Source organism: Mchenga conophoros, linkage group LG15, assembly GCF_057382185.1.
Source record: "Mchenga conophoros isolate Kocher_MC1m ecotype Shallow Benthic linkage group LG15, M_conophoros_male_GT1.1, whole genome shotgun sequence".
In the NCBI taxonomy this organism is placed as follows: domain Eukaryota; kingdom Metazoa; phylum Chordata; class Actinopteri; order Cichliformes; family Cichlidae; genus Mchenga; species Mchenga conophoros.
In genome coordinates this window covers 31816039-31838142 of record NC_140540.1, presented here as the reverse complement: position 1 = coordinate 31838142, position 22104 = coordinate 31816039, and the positions used below count along the sequence as shown (strand labels likewise).

The 22104-nt window shown below is 41.6% G+C and overlaps 1 pseudogene; it reads left to right on the top strand.

Annotated features, from left to right (window-relative positions):
* The first annotated feature begins 4816 nt into the window (after window positions 1-4816).
* Window positions 4817-6345, top strand: LOC146558659 (uncharacterized; annotated as a pseudogene).
* The last annotated feature ends 15759 nt before the right edge of the window (window positions 6346-22104 follow it).

Sequence of the window (22104 nt, the reverse complement as noted above, 5' to 3'; positions counted from 1 at the left end):
AAGAGGTAAGGGAGATAAGGAGGGAAGAGGAAACTAGTGGGGAACTAAACACAGCTGAAGATAATTAACATAGAGAGACAGGGGAAGATGAAACAACACACAGAGGACAACAGCTAGCAAAATAAAACAGATATAAGACAATTAAGCAGGGGGAAGAGATTAACAATGCAGGGTAAGGCAGAAAGAAAAACAAAGAATAGAGACACAAAGATACATAAAGGGAATTAAGTATATACAACCTTCAACTTATGAGAAACCAATACTAGGAACATAGAAATTACTACAGATGGAACTCTAATTTAAACACCAAAACCAGGGAATAAATCACAAATATAAACAAAATATATACAAGAGCCTGCTGGGAAGGTATTGAAGTACAACCAATATTAAAAAAATAAAAATAAAAAGTCTCAAACAGAAATCATTTTCAAAACCAAAAGGAATCGTGAACTCACAAAAAACTCAAAACCCAGCATCCAAGACAGAGAAACCATGACAGGTACAACTTGGCATTTTGACTGCTTCTTAAGCTGCTAAAGAAATGTAATGATTTAGTTGGTGCAAGTTCTGTTTTAACTTGATTTAATGTCATCAGCTTTACGTGTCATTGCTCAAATTTTGACTCTTATTGGGTAAAAGTAAGGAAATTGTTGAAACAGAGTTGACCAAAGAGCTTCACAATTAGTTATGAACAAGAGAAAACAATAGAAAAACAAATACAGAAAAATAAGACATTAGATGAGGCCATAGCTGGACTGGCCATCGGGCATACCGGGCATTTGCCCGGTGGGCCGCTGGCAATTTTTTGTTTTTATGGGCCGATTTGGAAGGGTATAAATAATGAAAGGTGTTGGATTGGCCAATTAGTCATGATCGACTCTGGGCTGGACCAATTACAGCCGAGGAGGTCGGATGCACCCTCGCCCTTGTTTAGCAATCTTATAGACGAACTAAAGAAAATGGAGAACAAAAAAAGGAAAGGAGGTGCAGAAAAAATTAGGGCCAAAAAGAAACAAGCCCTTCAGGCAGACGCTGCCAAATGTGTAAAAATAACTGAATTGTTTGGTGGTAGCTATGGCATAGCTTCCACAGATTTAGCAACATCACCAAGAGGCCAGCAGGTGGATAAGGGAAAGGGGAGGCAAGAGGAGGAGAGACCCGAGGCGTCCACCGGTCATAGTGGCAGAGGAACTGAACTTCAGGTAAGAAGTTATGACCAGGGCCCTATTTCAGGAAGCCGGTTTAGAAAACTCAGAGTGAAAAACGATACTCAGGGTTGAGTAACCCCGAACTGTCCAACTCGGAATATTCGGTTTCAGAAAGGCTGATAACAATTAGTTCAATCAACGCGGAGTTGCTTTAACCCCAAGTTAAGCGCGCGCACGAGGATACATAAAGCCCTGATTAGTGGAGCACAGATTAAGCGAGTCACCATGGAGACGGAGGGAAAGAAGGCGCGGTCAATTTTACAGCGCTGATGGCAGTATAGGGCTTTGGAGCGTGATGTCACGGGGGTGGGCTATAACATGCAAATTTTGCGGAAAAAAAGTAACACAGCCTCAGCTGCAAAAGAAAGGGAGCATGCATGGCAAAACATGGCCGACAGAGTCAATGCATGAGTGTTAATTTAAACATTGATCTAGGGATTTCCACCCATGTAACACGTTATTTTATTTTATTTTATTTTATTTTTTATTTCATACATTTTATTTTGTGACGTGATGTGAGCGCAGGTGCAACCCAACAGGCCCCAAACGTTCCTGGCAGCAAGTAAAAATGAAATATAAAAATATAGTCCAAACAGGTAAGGTGTAATTGTATTATGAGCCATAGTGCTTGGTCTGTTTGTCCTATATAAATCAATTGCAGTTAGAGGCTACATTAATTTCCCCTCTGTAAGCACTTATTGAAATTATCTGAGCACATTACAAGTACATATTTGCTTACTCTGTATGCTCAAATGTGACCCGTTATAGCCAACAGGAAAAAAAGCGGAGGCCTGAAAAACAGGTGGGGGTCCTCCACCACCACCACTCACAGAGGCTGAGCAGTTGGCTTCCACATTTGTGATAATGTTGGCAGCATCACATATGATCTTCACAGTGCAGAGAACACAAATTAGCATCCATTACTATAATGAAATAATCTGTTACTTTGAAATGCTACAGGGAACTATGTACCTGCACATTAATGCTGTGGAAAGACTTCCTGTTCACATAGTCTCCTTCATTTACTGAAGGAGCAATGATTGGAATGTGAGTGCCATCTATACAGCCAATCACGCCTGGGAACCGTGAGAATAAATGTAAAATTTAAGTAGTAGTTCAAATATCACCACATCATGAATTAAGTTTCGTTCATCCTGATACCTGCAATTTTGTGGCATCCCTCTTTGATGAATCTTGTGGGTCTATGACCGGGGAACACCACAGACGAGTACAGGAGACGTTTCATTGCAACTGTAACATTCCTGACTGCCCGACAGACTTGGAAACGTGCTCAGCGTCACCAATATTATACAGAAAGCTCCCGTTTGCAAAAAACCGAAGTGCAATACAAATAATATGTACAGAACTGAGAGAATGTCCGCGATGTGTCACATGAGCAATATTAGGCCTGAGGATGTTATTCAAATAAATTATAGATTGTGCTGAAAAACGGTAACGTTCACACAGGAAATCATCAGGAAATGATAAAATGTCCAAACGCGCTCTAATCACTCTCTCCCGGCGGAGAGCTCTGCGGAGAATTTGGGCTTCAACATCTACTGGCTCTTCAAGGAAGGAGCACGCCATGTCTGACACTTCCTACAGTCAGGTTTCTGACAAAGAGGCGGAGAAAGTTAGGGTTAGTTGAAGTAAACCTGCTAGGGGGCAGGTTAGCTTCACGGAGTGTGTTGTCATAGTAACTCGCTCAGAATTAATCTAAACTCGCTTTGTGAAACCGAAAACCCAGAGTTTTCGTTAACTCAGGGTATACTTACTCAGATTTTGCTCTAAACCGGCTTCCTGAAATAGGGCCCTGCTGTCTATCTGTGTCAGATATAAACCAGGTTTAGTTGTAGTTTGTTTTCGTTGTGCTGACTTTTTACAGTCACTGGTACTGCCTAGCTAGCATGACGGAGTTTATATACTGCTGTATTTAGTATTTATTTAGTATTTATTTATTTATTGTCATTGTCAAGAACAATGAAATTGCGTTTGGGGCTTCCATACAACCCAAAAAAAAAGAAGAAAATAATAAATACCCCTTAAAACCCAAGTGTACATATTTAACCCAGTGTGACTCCAATGCAATAAGACAATCCTTAGCAATAATGTTCGTAGAAATGCTGGGCGGGTGCTATGAAGTTACTGATAGTAAATTTTATTTTATGCTTAAGGTTAGTTTCTCAAACTCCTCAAAATCTTAACAAATTGTGCCAATCCTTACATGTTGCACCAGGCTGATCTATCATCAAAAGTGGAGAAGTCTGTGACAGAGGAGACAGAAGAGCAGCAGAGAGAGATGGAGAAAGAGAGAGAAATAAAAGAGCAGGAGAGAGAGATGGAGAGATGACTTTATGTCATCCATGAGGGATGCATTTGACCTATGTTTCACATATTATAGCCCAACAAGTTTCTTATAGCAATTTAAATACGAGCAATCACTTTTTGGCACAACACCGGCTATTGCAGTTACAGCTTCTTGCCATTTTTTGTGTTTCTTTTTATCGCTGTGTAACTGAGTTCAATTGAAAGCCTGCATGTGCTAGTACCTCTTGCCACAAGTTCCCAGAATCCTTTGCGGTTTTACCCCTGAATGACGTCACATTTTTGGTGGGCCGGTCTCTAGTCAAAATGCCCGGGCCGATTTTTTGTCCCAGTCCAGCCCTGGATGAGGCAATGGTAATATATAACATCAAAACAAAACAAACATAAAACAAGCCTGAAGATACTCAAACTGAACTTGAATTAAAAGCCAATGTAAAAAAGAGTTTTAAGAAATGATTTGAAAGACTGTATAGGTACAAATATCAGGTGGCAAGTTATTCCAGAAGGCCCAATCTCCTCTATGTTTTAATCGAGACCTCGGCTGTACTAAGAGCATCTGGCTTGAAGATCTCAGTGCTCTTTTGAGATGTTGAGGAGTTTGCTTAAATAACCTGTCAGGGTCCTGGGACTGGGCAACCCAGGATCCCTGGGCAGTCATGGACCTGTGTATTATTATGTATTTTTGGTGTCGTTTCCCCTTCTCTGTGCGTGTACATATGTGTGTTTCTCTGTGCTGTGTTAGTCTGTGTCCCACTCATATGTTTAGGCGAGGTATGGGTGTGTATGTCTGCGGGTGTGCCTGGAGGATGGAGCTCGGCCACCTGCAGGCCTGAGGGGTGTGGCCCTGCGGAGGGACTGGCCACACCCGAAGCCACACACCTGCTGCTGATCAGGGCTCGTCGGGGGAGCTACTTAGGAGAGTCTTGGAGCTCCCACCGACGCGGGATCATTGCATGAGACTCCACGTTAGTCTTCTGTTCAGTTAAGTTAGTGTGCATGTATGCCCGCAGTTGTTTGTGTCCTGACGGCTGCGTCTATTGTTTCACACAGGAGGAGCGTGGAAGACACGAGAACAGCGAGCACCGGGGGGTGCTGACACGGGAGCGGAGAGCACAAAGACACGGACTATTCACGGAGAGACACAACACGGGAGTCTGGGAAAACACGGGGATTTATTGTTACTTTGTTGCACACTGTAAATAAACACACTGTTTATACATAGAGCACCGCGCCTGGGTCCTCCTTCCCCACACATCCCCACGGTCTGCCAGCCAGACCGTGACAGAATGATCCCGCCACGTATGGACCCAGCGGTCTCTGAGGAGAGGCTCAGGAGGGAGGTTATGGACAAGGTTTACCGCATGTGTGAGTTGTGGCGGGAGAAGCCCGCGGAGGGGTTGCGTCGCGCCGTGGAGAGGCGGCTGCAGGGGATGCTGTTGAAATTCCCCTGGCTGGTGGACTCCCTTAATTCTGTAGTCCTGGACTTCCTGCTTTCCACCCTCCACCTCCACTCTCCTCCTCAGGCTGCTCACCGGCCCGGTCAGCTGGTGGATTCACAGCCTGAGACGCCGGCCCCGACATCTACATGGAAACGACGTTCGCGCCGCCGGCGTTCCTCACCGCAGCCAAAGCCACAGACATCTCAAGAGCCGGCTGTGGTGAGTAGTATGGACAATTTTTCATTTTCCTCATCATCTGTGTTTGTGTCTGCAGTGGACGAGCTGACGGTGCAGGTACCATCACCTTGGTCGGAGGTCGCTACACCACCCGCTGCTTCACCATCTGCAGCTGTAACACCGTCGTCATCTCAGTGAGTCGGAGCAGCTCAGCGGGCAGGAGCAGCTCAGCGGGCAGGAGCAGCTCAGCGAGAAGGAGCAGCTCAGCGAGCAGGAGCAGCTCAGCGAACCACCAGCAGAGGAGCTCGGCGAGCGGAAGGAACAACCGGCGCTGCCAGCCGAGGAGGAGCTCGGCGAGCCGGGGGAGCTCTCGCTGCCAGCAGCCGAGGTGGAGCTCTCGCTGCCAGCAGCCGAGGTGGAGCTCTCGCTGCCAGCAGCCGAGGTGGAGCTCTCGCTGCCAGCAGCCGAGGTGGAGCTCTCGCTGCCAGCAGCCGAGGTGGAGCTCTCGCTGCCAGCAGCCGAGGAGGAGCTCTCGCTGCCAGCCAAGGAGGGACCCGCTCAGCCGGAGCCGGAGGTCAGCGAACCGGAGGGACCTCCACGTCTGGCGCGGCCTCCACGCCATCCACGCCATCCACGTCCTCTGCATCCACGTCAGCGACCAGCGCGTCATGAACCATGTGCCACACCTCGCTGTTGCTCACTGGAGGAGCAGCGCCGCCACCGGACCCGTGGCAGGCCGCCTGGGGAGCAGCGCCGCCGCCGTCGAAACCGGGGCAGGCCGCCGGAGGAGCAGCAGCGCCGCTACCGCCACTGGATCCCGGGCAGGCCGCCTGGGGAGCAGCGCCGCCGCTGTCGGACCCGGGGCAGGCCGCTGGAGAAGCAGCAGCGCCGCTACCGCCACTGGATCCCGGGCAGGCCGCCTGGGGAGCAGCGCCGCCGCTACTGGGCCCGGGGCTCGCCACCGGAGGGGCAGCAGTGCCGCCGCCACTGGAGCAGTGGCAGGCCCCCAGAACTGTTTTTCTGCTGTTGCCGGACCCGTGGCCGTCCGCCTGAGCTGCAATGTCGCCACCATTGGACTCGAGGTAGGCCCCCTGAACTCTTTTGTTATGTTGATGGGCCGCCTGAGACTGTTTTGTGGCGTTTTTTTCTTTTTCTTACTCCGCTGCGGGATGCGCGGTCGGACTCTGGGACTGTGACCTTGGGGGGGTTGTTTTCTTTGGTGGTTTTTGCTTGTTTTGGTTCTGCCCTCCGTCCTGGACCTCCCGCCGCCCGCCCTGGGTTGGTTGTACTGTTGTTTTTGGGTCGTCGGGAGCCGACCCTTAGAGGGGGGGTACTGTCAGGGTCCTGGGACTGGGCGACCCAGGATCCCTGGGCAGTCATGGACCTGTGTATTATTATGTATTTTTGGTGTCGTTTCCCCTTCTCTGTGCGTGTACATATGTGTGTTTCTCTGTGCTGTGTTAGTCTGTGTCCCACTCATATGTTTAGGCGAGGTATGGGTGTGTATGTCTGCGGGTGTGCCTGGAGGATGGAGCTCGGCCACCTGCAGGCCTGAGGGGTGTGGCCCTGCGGAGGGACTGGCCACACCCGAAGCCACACACCTGCCGCTGATCAGGGCTCGTCGGGGGAGCTACTTAGGAGAGTCTTGGAGCTCCCACCGACGCGGGATCATTGCATGAGACTCCACGTTAGTCTTCTGTTCAGTTAAGTTAGTGTGCGTGTATGCCCGCAGTTGTTTGTGTCCTGACGGCTGCGTCTATTGTTTCACACAGGAGGAGTGTGGAAGACACGAGAGCAGCGAGCACCGGGGGTGCTGACACGGGAGCGGAGAGCACAAAGACACGGACTATTCACGGAGAGACACAACATGGGAGTCTGGGAAAACACGGGGATTTATTGTTACTTTGTTGCACACTGTAAATAAACACACTGTTTATACATAGAGCACCGCGCCTGGGTCCTCCTTCCCCACACATCCCCACGGTCTGCCAGCCAGACCGTGACATAACCGGGCGCCATACCATTTAAAACTTTGAAGGGACAGGGAGCCAGCGTAAATTTGCTAAAACAGGAGTGATGTGTTCATAACTTCAAACACCTGTTAAAAGCCATGCAGCAGCATTTTAGACTAACTGCAAGTGATGAAGAGATAAGTGTTCAAGACCCAAATGAAGAGAATTGCAGTAGTCCAATCTAGAGTTGATGAAGGCATCAATAAGTTTTTCTACGAAGAAGATATATAAAATCCTCCTATGATGGTATAGCCATTGCAAGTCTTCCTATTTGCCTACATCCTTTTATGACAGGTGCTCCATTATATTCTATTATAAAGATGAAAAAAATAATAAAATGCCAACAAAACTCTTGTTCTGGAAATAGTTCTATAACAAAGGCTTCTATAAATCACAAAAGTTGGTGTGAGACAAGCAATAATTCATATATTAGATAATTTAACCTATATCAAAATACACATTACATAATTTCCTTAGGGATTATTAAAGTATTCTGAGTCTGATATTCCTGTGGAAACTATCCTAACATTGTCATAGCTTATTTTAATTGTATTTATATAGTACTTTATGCCAATGAAAATAGGATTATTTTACAATGTGTTTACATAGTGCTTAGAAATTCTACTCCAGCTTATTTACATTTTCTTCAAAAAGTATATCCACTGTATGAAGGAAAATGGGGGATAATTTACCAACAATTTCGAGGTTAGAATTTATGGTGCACATCTTTACAAAGATACTAAGAGAGTAGCTCACTGGAGCTTATCTTGGGCCATAATACTGATGTGATGGTTTTATTAATATGAGAGATGATCGAAAGCTGTCAGGGATGATGGATGATGCAGGAAGTAAACGGTCAGATGGATTCCTCTGCCTAGCCACTTATCTGTCTCCAGAACACCTGTTCATCTTCTCGAATGGGCGTGGGTGCCTCGAGTTGCTGAAAAAATGTGATGTGAGTGCTGCCTATACCTCCAAAATTACTACAACTTGCATGGGGAAGAGCCAGTTCAGCAGCAGAAGTACACATCCTGTATGTGCTCAACGGATGTTCATGATACTACAGAGGCTGTCGTGGTTAAAACACAATTACTCTGTTATGCACAATTAGTCTTATAATCACACCGTTGCAATTTCTGCAGCAATCAAAGTGCATTCTACAAAGCAAAGTCGGTCATAACATATTGATTGCATCTACACTGTATGGTCTAAATCTTAGCTCTCACAGCAACAAGCCTCTTTTTTTCCAATTTGACTGAATCTAATTGTAATCAAGTTGGTATGCTCATCATTAGGCTAACTGTTACTAACTGGAGATGCATTTTACATAAAATACCTAACAAACTCCACATGGTAATAATTGAGAGCACATTGTGATAAATGTTTATTGTTTACCAACCAAGGCAGACAAGGCCGAGTCAGTGGAAGTGATCTGGGTTCACGTCATGGTAAGCTGTGTACAGGCTAGGTTAAGTCCCAAATGCAGAACTCTGAGACAGAAAACATAACTTAAAGCAGCAGTTTTATTGTTGGAAAGACGAGCTAAAGCTAAAGATAAAAATACATGAAAACTAAAGAAAAACAAAAGGAGAGCTAGAACTACAATAATCCACTTGGTATACATGACATGACCAGAACCCATAGCTAATGCAGGGAATGCAACAACAAACAGGGGAAGACTGAGGACTTAACTGGGACAAATATGGCATAATGTGACAAAGGGGAAAGAAACTATAAATAAGCACAAAACCAAGGAATACTAACAAAACTCAAAAACACTTCAACACGTGGTCACTAGACCCAGGACGATGACAGTACCCCCTCTCTAAGGGCCGGCTCCTGACAGCCCAAAAACAAAACAGCGTTTGACCAGACCTGGGTGGGCGATGGGTGGTCAAAATACCTTTGGATATGATACTAATGATTAACTTGTATGATTTTGTGAATGGGTAAATGGGGGTTGTAGTATAAACACTTTGAGTTCTCACAGAAAGTAGAAACCACTATATAAGAACCACTCGATTTACCAAATGAACACAACAACACACAAAATGTCCAAACCGGTTAGCCTATAAAATCCTTAGTGCTTTTCAATATGATTGACTCTGCTGCCAAGGGGTGTCGAATTTTGGATTGTATGTAAGCCTTGAATTGTGTTGTGTCTTGTTTTTTTCAGAAAGTAGCATAACATTGTTGAAAAATAGTCTAATTAAGATGACAATGCTTCATACTAATATGAATACTAATAATACATTGTCAATATCACAAAGAAAGAAAAAAAAACGTTCGTAAATGTATTTATATTTCTGCAATGATATGACAAGGTCACAAGTTCTGATTATGTTGTAAAAAAAATGTCCAGTTAAATATGTGTTAGGTTGTTTTTTTTCATGTATCAAACTCTTTTTATTGCTATACTTTTGTATTATTACTTACCCAGGTTGTCACCTGAAATTTTGGAAAGTGGTGGGCTTATCAAAGGAGGAACTCAGATTTCCCATGTACTTTCTGCCCTTTGGACTCTGTCCTGGACCTTTCTACACTTGCCCCAGTGGCTCTAACCTCTAAAATGATGGTAATTAATTCAAGACATTGCAGGCTAAGAATGAAATTTCATTTTCCTGTATATCTGTACACCACATTTATTATTGCAGTATAACTACTTGCTGTGTGTCATCTTGCTTCATGGATATATAAAGTTGATAAATTCTAAAAATACTACCTAAGGAGAGCATCTAGATAGAATTGGTCCCAGCACAGAACTCTGTGGAACTCCATAACATAACAACTTACTGTGTAAGGACGATCCCCCTTTTACGTGAAAAAAAAAATCATGGTTAAAATTGAAATTAAGCTCATGCGTAAGTTCACTAAAGAAGTTCTGTAGTCACACATCTGTCTGCTTCCCAGGTGTTTGTTGGCTAATCGAAGGTTTACATCAGGGGTGCCCAATCTCGGTCCTCGAGAGCTACCGTCCTGCAGCTTTTAGATGCATCCCTACTCCAACACAGCTGAATCAAATGGTTTGATTACCTCTTCAGCATGCCATCGTGTTTGGCAAAGGCCTGATAACAAGCCATTCATTTGATTCAGCTGTGTTGGAGTAGGGATGCATCTAAAAGCTGCAGGACGGTAGCTCTCGAGGACCGGGATTGGGCACCCCTGGTTTACATTATTTCCACTTTCCCATGCTGTCAAGTTCATTGTGACATCACTGGTCTAGACCAATCATCTTTCTGCCGGCCTTCTATGACCAATCAGCTTCCACTCCATGTACTTTAAATCTCACTGCTCATTTGTCATTCTCCCCCACCCACCTCCTTCCCATCTCTGCCTCTACCTTATTACTCAGGCCTCAATCAATCCTCCCTCTTCATCTACACCACCAGACTTCGGGGGCCCTGTCACCACTGGGATTCTGTAATGGTGATAGGGACTAGGACTAGGGCCTTCAGAGTCTAAACATAAAATACCTTAATTAAGTTCTGTATGTCAATAAATCATGTTAAATTCCTCTTAATGATCTCTCCTTGCTGAAACATTACTTAATGGTAGGATTGCTTTGATCAGTTACTTGCTTACTTACTGTAACTTTATTTATGAATCATGGTTAACTGGAGGTTACTTTAAAAAATGTTAAAAGATAAAAAATAAAAAAGGAGAAGAGATTTTTATGTCAGTTTGGTGTAAGGTTATACCACCTGTAGTTGCCAACTATAATAAACTAGAAATGATGATCAAATGTCTAAATCACTAACTTTATATAAAGAAAAATGAGCATAGCCACAGTGGTGATAGCCATTGGTTAGAGAGGTCACAACTTTGTTTGAGGACCACAAATATTTAAGAGTCACAGAAACAAAATTCTGCGTTTGCACTATGTCACATCTGGGTGGTGGTTTATTCTGTCGTTTATTCTGTAAATGTCATTTTTGGACTGTTTTACAGTTTTGTAACAAGCTGTGAGTTGCATTTGTTAAAGTTAGAAAGATTTAGTCTGACTACTACAGAGGAATCGAAACTGAAAGAAATGGTCTGACTTTCAGAAGTTATATTACAGTACAAAACAATGTACCAAGTATTGGTATTAGCTGATTAGCTGTTGGTCTTGTTGACTGATTATGGCATAACTGGTACAAAAATGGGTCTGTGACACACAGTCTTTTATGTCACATTAATTTTGTGTGGGTGAATTTCAGGGGTGTTTTTTAGAATGGAGATCTCTTTGATGTAAAACAGATAAATGACAGCAGTGATGGAAGGAGCAACAAGAGCAGTGTGGTGCGGGAAGTCAAGGCTTCGCACTATGCTGGCAAGGCAATGGTTAAAAACAGAGACTAAAACTTGAGAAGCTGGAGACTCGCCCAAGGACAGGAGACTGACAGGGACAAAGTGAGACAAAAACTTCATTAGGCTTTATTTTGCTTTTGTTACCAGATTCATTCTTCAGTCCAGGAGAAAATTGTGCTTATTTTGCTCCAAGATATCATTTCTTAACAATGCCTGCTGGTGTCATTTTGTTCATCAGCGTGTCAGATGTTTAACTGATCTGCAATTGAATTGTGTTAAACTAGGTCTCCCCCCCCCCCCCCCCCCCTCTCCTTCCTCCTCCACTTCTTCACACATATTTTCTTTTTCAGAATGCTGCATAGGTGTTATGGAGAGGGCAGATATTTAAAGTAAAGAGATGAGGTTCTGAAGTGGCGCTCCGGAGAGATGTCTGCATAATTCCAAAAGTCAGATGAAGAGGATCTCTCACTCTGCAGTACTGTCAATCCGACAGCTTTGAAGTGTGCAAAGTTCACAAGAAATCCAAAACAAAGAAGGATATGGTGTTGGAATCCAGAAAGAACAAAAGTTGATGACTGTACTCTACATAGGAACATAATGCATTTTTTTCTTCCATCCGTTGCAGCAGGATCGTTATTTGTGGGCCTAATGAGGAGCAGGTGCAGAACTGGAGAATGAAAAATATTTGAAATAATTATTGTACTGCAACAAGACTTCCCTCACTTGGGTTTGCATATGGAGATTTTTAGATGGGTTTTTCAGTACAGAGACTCTTAACATCCACTAGGTTTGCCAGCAAACCACTCATAGTTAGTGTAAGAGGAAGGTTACATTTTAGCCACTTGCTGAACATAGTTTTAAAACTGTCACACTGAATATCTATTTTGTTTTTTGTACGGATTTGTTTTTACAATTCTTCTGTTTTATACACACACATATGCATGTACAAAAGTCTTGGGCTTCCCAAATTGCTCTATATTGTGTAAATAAAACAGGAAATAATACATGGGTGCAGCAATTTATTAAAATGTGCAAAAATATAAATACAGAATATAATGCAAAAACTGCAGTTCAGGCCTAAAGATGTAACCTTTGCCAAAACTGTTTCGGTACTGTGATGATATCTGAAATCTGACTGAAACTCTTCAAATAAACCATTCCTCTACAGATAATAAGTTAGTTGTCTTACAACTACTCTTTCAAGATTTTTTTAGATGAAAGGAAGGTTGGATATTGCCCATAATGTCTAAGCCAGCTGGGTCAAGTGACAGCTTTTTAAGAAATTATTGGATTACTGCCACCTTAAAGACCTGTGGTACATAGCCCATTAATGAAGACAGACTCATCATATTAAAGATTGAAGCATTAATGGGAGGACTTCTTTATGCAGTCTTAAATGGGGCTAACAGACATGTTTATGGTTTGGAGGAAATCATTACTAAAGTTGACTCAAAACTCAGTCATACAGAAAGAGTCTAAATAAATATCAGAGAGAACAAAATATTTAGTACTATTTCACAGACATGGTAGTTGCGATGTTCTTATTGTTTTGTCAGCCAAGCTACAGTGCTGAAAAGAAAGGTGTTATTCGTATTCTCTTCAATAATTGATGAGTACTAAGATGTCCTAGCTTTTCGGAGTGCTTTTTCATAGAGCAGCAAACTCTTTTTCCAGACTAAATCATGATCTTCTAAATTAGTGAGATTCCATTTCCTCTCCTCTCAAGCTTACGTGTTATCTGCTTTAAGGTGTAAATTTGAAAGTTACACCAGGGAGACAAGTAGTTCTGATTTGAGGCTTTCTCTAACAGAGAAGACAGAGTATTCATAGTCATACATAATATGGTTTTAACATTATTAACAAGATAATTGACTTCTGTGGGTGTAGAGATTAGGTAGCTGCTCTGTGCTGTGTTGGTACATAGGATTGAAGAAGTTAACAGTGTATGAATTATATCACAAAATTTAGTCACATCACTTTCAGAAAGACATGTATTATAATGAAACATATTCGCCACCACTGTGATCTCCATTATTTTAAATTTAAATGATAGACGATCAGACAAAAGAGTTTTTTCAGGGAGCACTATTAAATTTTCAGTTTCTATGTCATATGTCAAAACAAGCTCAAGAGTGTGATTAAAGTGGTGGGTGGACTCTTTTACATTTTGAGCAAAGTCAATTGAGTCTAATGATAGATTAAATGTATTGTTGAGGAGTTTCTGCATCTCCATGGATGTTAAAATCTCTGAGCTGTGCACTAAATCACATAAATAGTCTGAGAACTCAGATAACAATAAATAAAACTGTTTTTTGAATTGTCAAATTAGGGTGGACAAGCCTCAGAGTTAGGCTTTCAAATGAATTAAAATTCAGTCTGGGTCTATAGTTGATTAATTAGATGAGTGGAATATTTTTGCCACCCCCCTCTCCTCGGCCTGTGGTTCGAGGATTCGGATAGTCAGTATGACTTGGGTGCATTGATTCATTTACCAGGTTTCTGTATGGCAGAGTAAATCACTATGTTGATCAATTATGAAATAATTTACTGACCAGGACTTCAAAGATTTCTTTCTTGTTTTTTTATGTTTAAGTATTATAGACAATTTCTACCAAAACATCACTCAAACCAACCAGCTGATCTATACCACAGCAACAGCAACCCTCAACATGCTTGGCTATAAGATGAACAACAGCCACAAGGAACAGTACCCTCCATGAAGAAGGAGACTGGGGGCCAAGATCAAGGCAGCACAATAGGAAGTTAGCCAACTATTGCAACTGTAGAAAGTTGTGATGAAGAAAGGGGTGCCTAAGAAGTACAACAAGCTGTCCATACCTTGCATTTCAATCCATTATCACGGCAAATGCCGGTCCAGCGTGTCCTTTTCATGCTTTGCCTTTGCTATCAAGCCTGAGATAAGTTTCCATATTGTGGAGAGGCAGGTAATTGTTCAGTAGTTTGATAGTCTTGCTCTCTTATGGAGATCCGTGATGATCAGGATTGTTCTACTCTCTGTTATCCAGTCTGGATGTGTGCCTGCCTTTCTCAACCCACCAGCATTCATGGTGTTCTATTAACCTCCTTAGAAAGTAAGCATTGATCATGTCAGGTCTTAACGTTGTCCAACTCTTCATTCTGGGGAGTTGATGTTAGACATCTGCTTTGATTAACAACCTCTTGTTGTTCTAGGAGGTTGTTATGGTCTGCTCTTTGGTCTTTGGTCCAGCAGCCAGTTGGCCTTGGTGATATGTGACAACTCTTTCTCCAAGATGTTCTTCCAGTATTGCAGTTTCAGCGTTGGGTGGGTCTGCCCTATTATTATTATTATTCCCTTGTAGTTGAGAGTACACTCTGGACGGCTCTTTGGAGAACAGCCAATTATTCTTTTGGCCTCTGCTTCTCTGGTATATCTCTTCAGCCTCGTGGACAGAGCAGTGTACACTAGAGCATTACTGCTAGTGTAGTGACACTACACTGCTGATAGTGGGTAGGCTGTGGAGTGCAGCGTTCGCATCCGCAAGCATGTCCTGCGATGGGACTTTGTCAGTGAGTCAGGGGAGTCATGCTTGTGATTGTGCTTACCACGTGCTCAGTTCAGGGTGTGTGTGTGGACAGATGTAAAGAGTTTAACCAGAGAAATAGATGGTGCACTCTATTTAACCTCTACTGTAACTTTGTACAATCTTTAATGTAATGACAAAATCCCATTTATCCCTTTTCTTAAGTGATACTTTTTCATCATTCAGTGTTTAGGACACCTTTAGAAAATCCTGCTGAGTGCGCTGACATTCAGCATCTGCTCAGACTGAAAGGTCTCGCAACGCCCACAGACATGTTAGGAGCAACAGGGAAGCGAACGAGACGACCTTTCACACCCCACTGGGGCTACGAGACCAATGGAGGGGAAGGTAACAGTGAAGAAGGACTATTCAGTTAGTATTCAAATGAATGTTACAGGTGACATATGCAGACAGAGCACCAGCTTCTAGGCAGCAGGGAAAGAGGAAACCTTTTTGAATAGCTCTGCCTCCCAAATAATTGAACAGTCTTTTTTTCTTTTTCTTTTTTCAAGGCAGCGCAGCGTCCTTCAGTTGACATTCATCAATGGACTGAAAGGAGTTTATTACATAAGTAAAGACTGATTTCTTGTGTACATTACTGTGGGCATACCTCAGCCTTGTTTACAGCTTATCACACTTTTATTTTCTTGTAGTTTTGTTTACTCCGCTGTGAAATGAAAGAATAATTGTGTTAATTACATGACAAACTGAAGTAAATAGAAAGCAAACAGCATGGCTCACAGCCTCACTGAGGTATCTTGTTAAATCAACTAATTATACTGTGCTTTCTCCACACTGGCAACGTTGTAACCAATGCAGCTGGCTGCTTTGATTTCAGAGCGGAAGTTTCATCAAGTTTGTAACTGTCCATTCATTCTTATATAATGAGCATTTGAGAATCATTCAGTCGTCACACAGTATTCTACATAACTAGTCCCACTATAAAACTTCAGCTGCATTATATGGAAAATGGGCTTTTCATTTCCCATTCATGTAATACAGCTGAACTTGGCCAAAGTAGGCCAATAACTTTTTTCCCAAGCCCACACACCTTATTAAAACAAAGTTGGCATAATCCATTAAGTTATCATCATGTCTTTAACTCCGTGAAGTCTGAAGACTTAATTATACTTTCTGTATCCGGGGGTCCTCTAGGGTCCCTGCCCAGGCCTAAGTGACATAATTTCATCATCAGACATTAGGTGATAGTGTCCATACAGAGGTCTGTGGAGAATTCGTATTACAATGCACCAACTATGCATACGCGGAAGGTGGTGGACTTCAGCATAACAGGAATTACTTTTTAACCACAGTGTCACAAGACACATCAAGGAAGCAAGAAAAACTGTTTTATTGTTAGCTGACAATGATAAATGGCGCAGAACTTTTCAAGTCATACCTTTACGAAAAGAAACAATAAAACATTATTTAAACACCTCAATAGACATAAAACAGTATTATTGAAAATTCTGCATAAAACATCAAAAGTAAAAATAATTATTCTGATGAAAACTGTTCCCCATCAGTGTTAAATAGATTAATATTACTGCTGTACATGTTAAAGGTTGATTTCATTTTAAATGCGTTATTTCTGAATGGCCCATAACAACACGCCAAATACCTTGAAACACTCTCTTTGACCAAACTTCCACAAACCCTTGAGTATCCTTGAAAGGACAAAGACCTGGCCCAGTTTTCCATAACAAGAACATAAACTTTATTTAACCTGAGGTTCGTTCAGCCATCAGACTCTCTTCTCCAGTACCCCAACACAGATGTTCCCAAGGAAGCTGGAAAATGTGATCCTCATGAAGTTGGACCATACTTCTCAGTCCTTCTTTTAAAAGGGAATCACCACCATGGTCTGCCAATCGCCTGTCCAGAGGCATGTCACTCAAGACACAACATGCAGAGCCTTGATGAATTCAGGGAGACTCTCGCCCAAGAGGACTTGCTACTCAGAAGTTGTTTAACAACCACCAACGCTGTTCTAGCGTACTTGTACTTAGAACATAACAAAGTTAATAACTGCAAATGGATTATTATTATTTAAATAGTGCTTTATAACTCTTACTGAATACACAATGTTACATTTAACAATTAAATTTAAAAAATGCAAAACTTGTTTTTAAAAAGATGTGGCTAAACATGTTCGCAGTGGAACTTCATTTATTTGCCCATAAAAGTTTATGACACTCATGAAATCCTCGTGGCTGTTCTTCTCTATATCATTGAATTGGAAGTTTGTTTGTTTATTTTTTTTAAATGAACTCAAAGTGCTTTGGGCCACTGACAGAACTTTTGACTGTTCTGATGAACGGCTAAATGTAGTTTTTAGTTTGCCATTTACAAGTTAAATATCTATATATAGTGATTTATGGAAGCAATTATTTTCCTTTATTATTATTTTAGACAGTATTAAATTTAATCCGCAAATTAAATTAGTAAATTCCCTTAAAACATTGCAGAGTAGAGTGTATATTAAGTAATAGTCACATCAGACCCACAAACTCTGGCCTGCAACACGACCAAAGTCCTGTAAATTGTAGCTACTGGAAAATCATATTAATGTTAATTGCTATAATCTAACTATTACATTAAACTGAAAGATTTTCGCATCCTTCTCAGGGCTCTCCAGTAACACATAAGACTCTCAGTGGATGCACTGGCCACCATGGTGGAGCATCTTTACATTGTATCACTTTGCTAGTCCGCAGGCTTTTCCTGGAAGGAGCATTGCAAATAAACACACACAATCCCACAGTGACAACTATTGCTACATGTAATTTATTCTGTCAAATTTTCAAAAACAAAAAACATTCTTTTAAATACTTCATCCATGCCAGCATAATTCACTTCCTAGATGCTATAAATTCAATTCTGTGTTATTTTTATGCCAAATCACAACAGCAGTTGCCTCAAGCTGCTTTATATGGTAAGGTAACGTGATCCCACCCTAATTATACCAGCTTTACTAAAAAGGAAAGTTTTAAACCTAATCATAAAAATAGAGAGGGTGTCTGTCTTCTGAATCCAAACTGGGAGCTGGTTCAACCGAAAAGGGGCCTGGAATCTGAAGGCTTTGCCTCCCATTCAACTTTTTAATACCACAGGAACCTTAAGTAAGCCAAAAGTCTGCGAGCAAAGTGCTCTTTTGGGGTGATATGGTACTATGAGTTATATAGGAGCAACACATTCACACTTTCTAGTCCCTGTCAGTACTCTTGCTGCAGCATTTTGGATCAACTCGAGGCTTTTCAGGGAGTTTATAGGGCATGCTGATAATAATGAATTACAATAGTCTAGCCTAGAAGTAATTGATGCATGAACCAGATTTTCAACATTACTCTGAGTCAAGAACAGTATAGTTGTTTGCTGTATTAAAGTGGCCTTTTCTGATATAACTTCTAACTACCCGTTGGTGGTGTTTAGGTGTTTAGCTGGCTCTTGTCAGGTGCCTGGACATGGGGGGGGGGATGTCTAATCTGCTGACAATAACTCATTTCAACAGCATCGGGAATAAATGAGCATGTTTACGCACATTTTCATGTAGCAGAGTCCTGACTTCAGTTCAGGGTTCAGGAGATGAGGCTTGAGGTGAGGAGGAAGCGGATGACATATGATAAAGACGCCAGTGCATTGTCTCTTTGCTTCACCTTTTGTACTTTTTTGCTGAAGATGATAAAACACAAGCATAAACCTTCAGATCTTGAGTTTAAATGCCCCCCTTTATGGCAACCAAACATCTACAATTTCTCTTCTTCTCTGACTTTAATGTTTCACATAGTCTCATATTTAAAAATGCCATTAGTTGAAACATTCCCTGGTATTCAAATACGATGGGGGAGCATCGCAAATCCTATGTGTTTTTAATACATTAATTATAACTTCATGAGAACAATTTGTTGAAAGATGTGGCTACACACTATTCTATGGATATTTATGAGTGTAGTATCCTTTTTTTTATTTAATAACCTAAAATAATGACTGACTACACATCTAGAGTGCCTCATAAGTCAGAGCTACTCCAATTCAGCTAGGACAATGGTTTATAATATCCTTAGAATTCCTTTATTATAGCCTAAGGCCAAAATATTTATGGGATAAGATATAATTAGAAGAGTGACAGAATTCAACCACCCAGGGTAATTAAAGAAGATGGGATGATTTTTGGAAGGGGTTGTATAATAATTTCAAATGGGTCTTTATAGATGAGCCAAGTGGCTTATATCTCCTCTAAAAGAAAATAATAGCAAGGAAAATCAAAATTCTGACAGGTCATCACTGATAACTTTAATAACTTTGATGTTTTGCATTATATAGCTGTCATAAAGCATTTGAATTAATAAATCCTAGCAAGGGAGGGGTCTTTCAGCCAGCAGCCATTTCAGGCACAGCAGCTAAATATACTGATGGCCTTAGGATTTCAAGCAGACAGCTTTGTAAACACATCGATTCCTCTTAAAATTACTAGATGCAATTCACTTAGAAGGTACTCAAAAGGTCGTTTTTTTTCTTGCAGTTGAGGCAATTTCGCCATAAATCAGTACTATCATGCTAATCGATGGTAATTGGTTAATTGGCGTTAAGAAATGTATGTTCCCATGGGGTGTAAAGGCCTCTGGATAGTGATCAAGCCTTGGTCATAGATTTTTCGCTGTTGTCTCGCTTTCATTAACTCACACTAAAATTTTATCTGATGTTTTTTCTGACTTCCAAAACCCAAGATTGTTCCAAATTTAGAATCTTGTTTGGTTGGGAGTAAGAGGATGAATTTATGTTAATTTATAGTGAAATCTATTAATTGCAAAGTCACCCACAATAAAATCTCATTTAACTGCAAGGTGTTGTGGTGGAGGTGGAAAACATGAGAAAACATTGTTAATTAAATGTTTTCAGTGTGTCAATTCTACACTTATTACCTCCTCACTTCATTATCTTGAAGGTGGCCCATAGGTTGGCTTTACCCAGCTGACATTTTCTGCATATGTAACTGCCTGCTTCTATTTATACTTGTATTTATGCGAGGGGACATACAGTTTCATTCCTACTGGCAAATTAGTTACCAGATATGAAACAATTCAGCCTCTAATTTCACTACTGCTTCAAGCGAGAGGAATGGGAGAGTGACAAATATCACAAGGTGTTCCATTTTAACATGACCTCTTAGTCAATAGTGAGACTCTTCGAAGTGGCATTCTCAAACAACATACAATGCAGATTTAACAGCAGATCTTCTGGCAAACAGAGACATGAAGCTCCTAAACAAGGGACCTGTTTTACCTTAATATAAATATAGGTAGAATGTTTTCAGTTTTTAAATAAGCACAGAAGATAGCATGGATGTATTACAGGGCTCTGACTCAGGGGCCTAAAGCATCGGGTTAAGGGGTGAGGCTGGGGGGTAACAGTTAAAAGACACTTGCAATCACAGAGATGCCTTGGGAAGATTGTTGTTGTAATTTGGGGCTACATAAATAAAATTGAATCAAATAGAAACACACAAAACGACATACAGAAAGTTACATAAACTGGCCCCAAATATAGACCAATAAAGATATTCTAATATGACCTTGAAGACATGGAAAAGGGAGATATCCCCAACTATTCAGATCCAGAACCATAAAGAAGACCCAAGTTATCATGGACGCATTTTTGTGCCTAGGTTTTGGCATTTATTTTGAGATTCTTGTGTGACAGCCTTCTGAGTTTTGCACTTTTTGTTGTGTTTATGGTTATAATGAAAGATACATACGATCGCTAATAATCAAGAAGCAACCACAAACAATAAACCATAACTGAAAAAAATATTGTCTACACAGTGGATAAAAATTTTACAACATCTAAAAACAATTTAAGAAGACTAAACTATTATCTGGAATTAGAGTAATAAAAAAACATCAACAGAGGTATACAGCAACTCATCCGGAGCTATTTATTGCACCCTAGGGTGACTATGTGTATGCTTTTGAGGACTAAAGGGTGCATATCTGTTCTTAAGCAGTACAAAGTAAATAATTATGTTGTTTCTTTGAGTGCAGCTTTAACCTCCTAGGACCTGGGGCCCGTTCTTCGTACCTCGCTAAGTAGGTTAGCCGGATTAGATTGTTGACGATTTCGCGTGATCCTGGATCAGTCGGTTCCCCGAAGCTCATCCGGGACTTGCTGTCATAGCAACAGAGCCGTAAGCGTAAACCTGCTCGGGAGCAGGTTTACTTTATGTAAACAGGATTAGATCGCGGCCACGCAGGTATGTCCGCTTCATTTATACGAAAGCAACAGCGATATTTTTCCACTGTTTCACCATAAATAAATATTATCAATGTAACTAAAGATAATGCAGCACTTGATCCTTTTATTGATGTCACACAGATACATACAGGTCATTTCCTAAAAAAGGGAAATGTACTATTAACATTCTATTACATGTATGTGATTATTACAGATGTAATTCATATTTCAGAGTAGTAATTGTAAATTACTTCGTGTAATCAAGATGAGAGACCACGGCTATAAAAGCGAAGGTGGATTTGGGAAGCCTGTCGCAGCCATGTCCTGTCCGTATACGCGACCAACCCATTGCGGAAGGTGCAAGATTGATAAGGAGAGTCCTCAGAATTCAGCGTATATTGCGGGACAGACAGGATCCTTTAGCTCAGCGCGACAGTGTGCTCATAGAGAGATATCGATATTCCCGTGAGGGTATTATTTACTTAACCAACTTGTTGACGAGGGGGTGCAGGACCACCACCTGTCTTTTTTTCCTCTGCCCTTTTCTTGGTTGCTGTTATGAACAAACTAACAGAGTATTACAGGCCAGTATTACCTTGCCAAGAGACACAAAGCAATCTAAGAGATAAATATTACCATTCTGTAGAATACTCCTGTATTCCACTTTTACTTGTTCCCATGTTCTTGTGGGTCCTGTTGTGGCTCTAATGTGAAAGGGGATATAATATAACATATTATAATATAATATAATGCCATATGATATTGGACAATATAGTGTCATATGATAGATCTACCCTACCGCCTACTGGTGTTGGCCAGAGGGGCCGATGGCGCGATATGGCAGCCTGGCTACAACCGT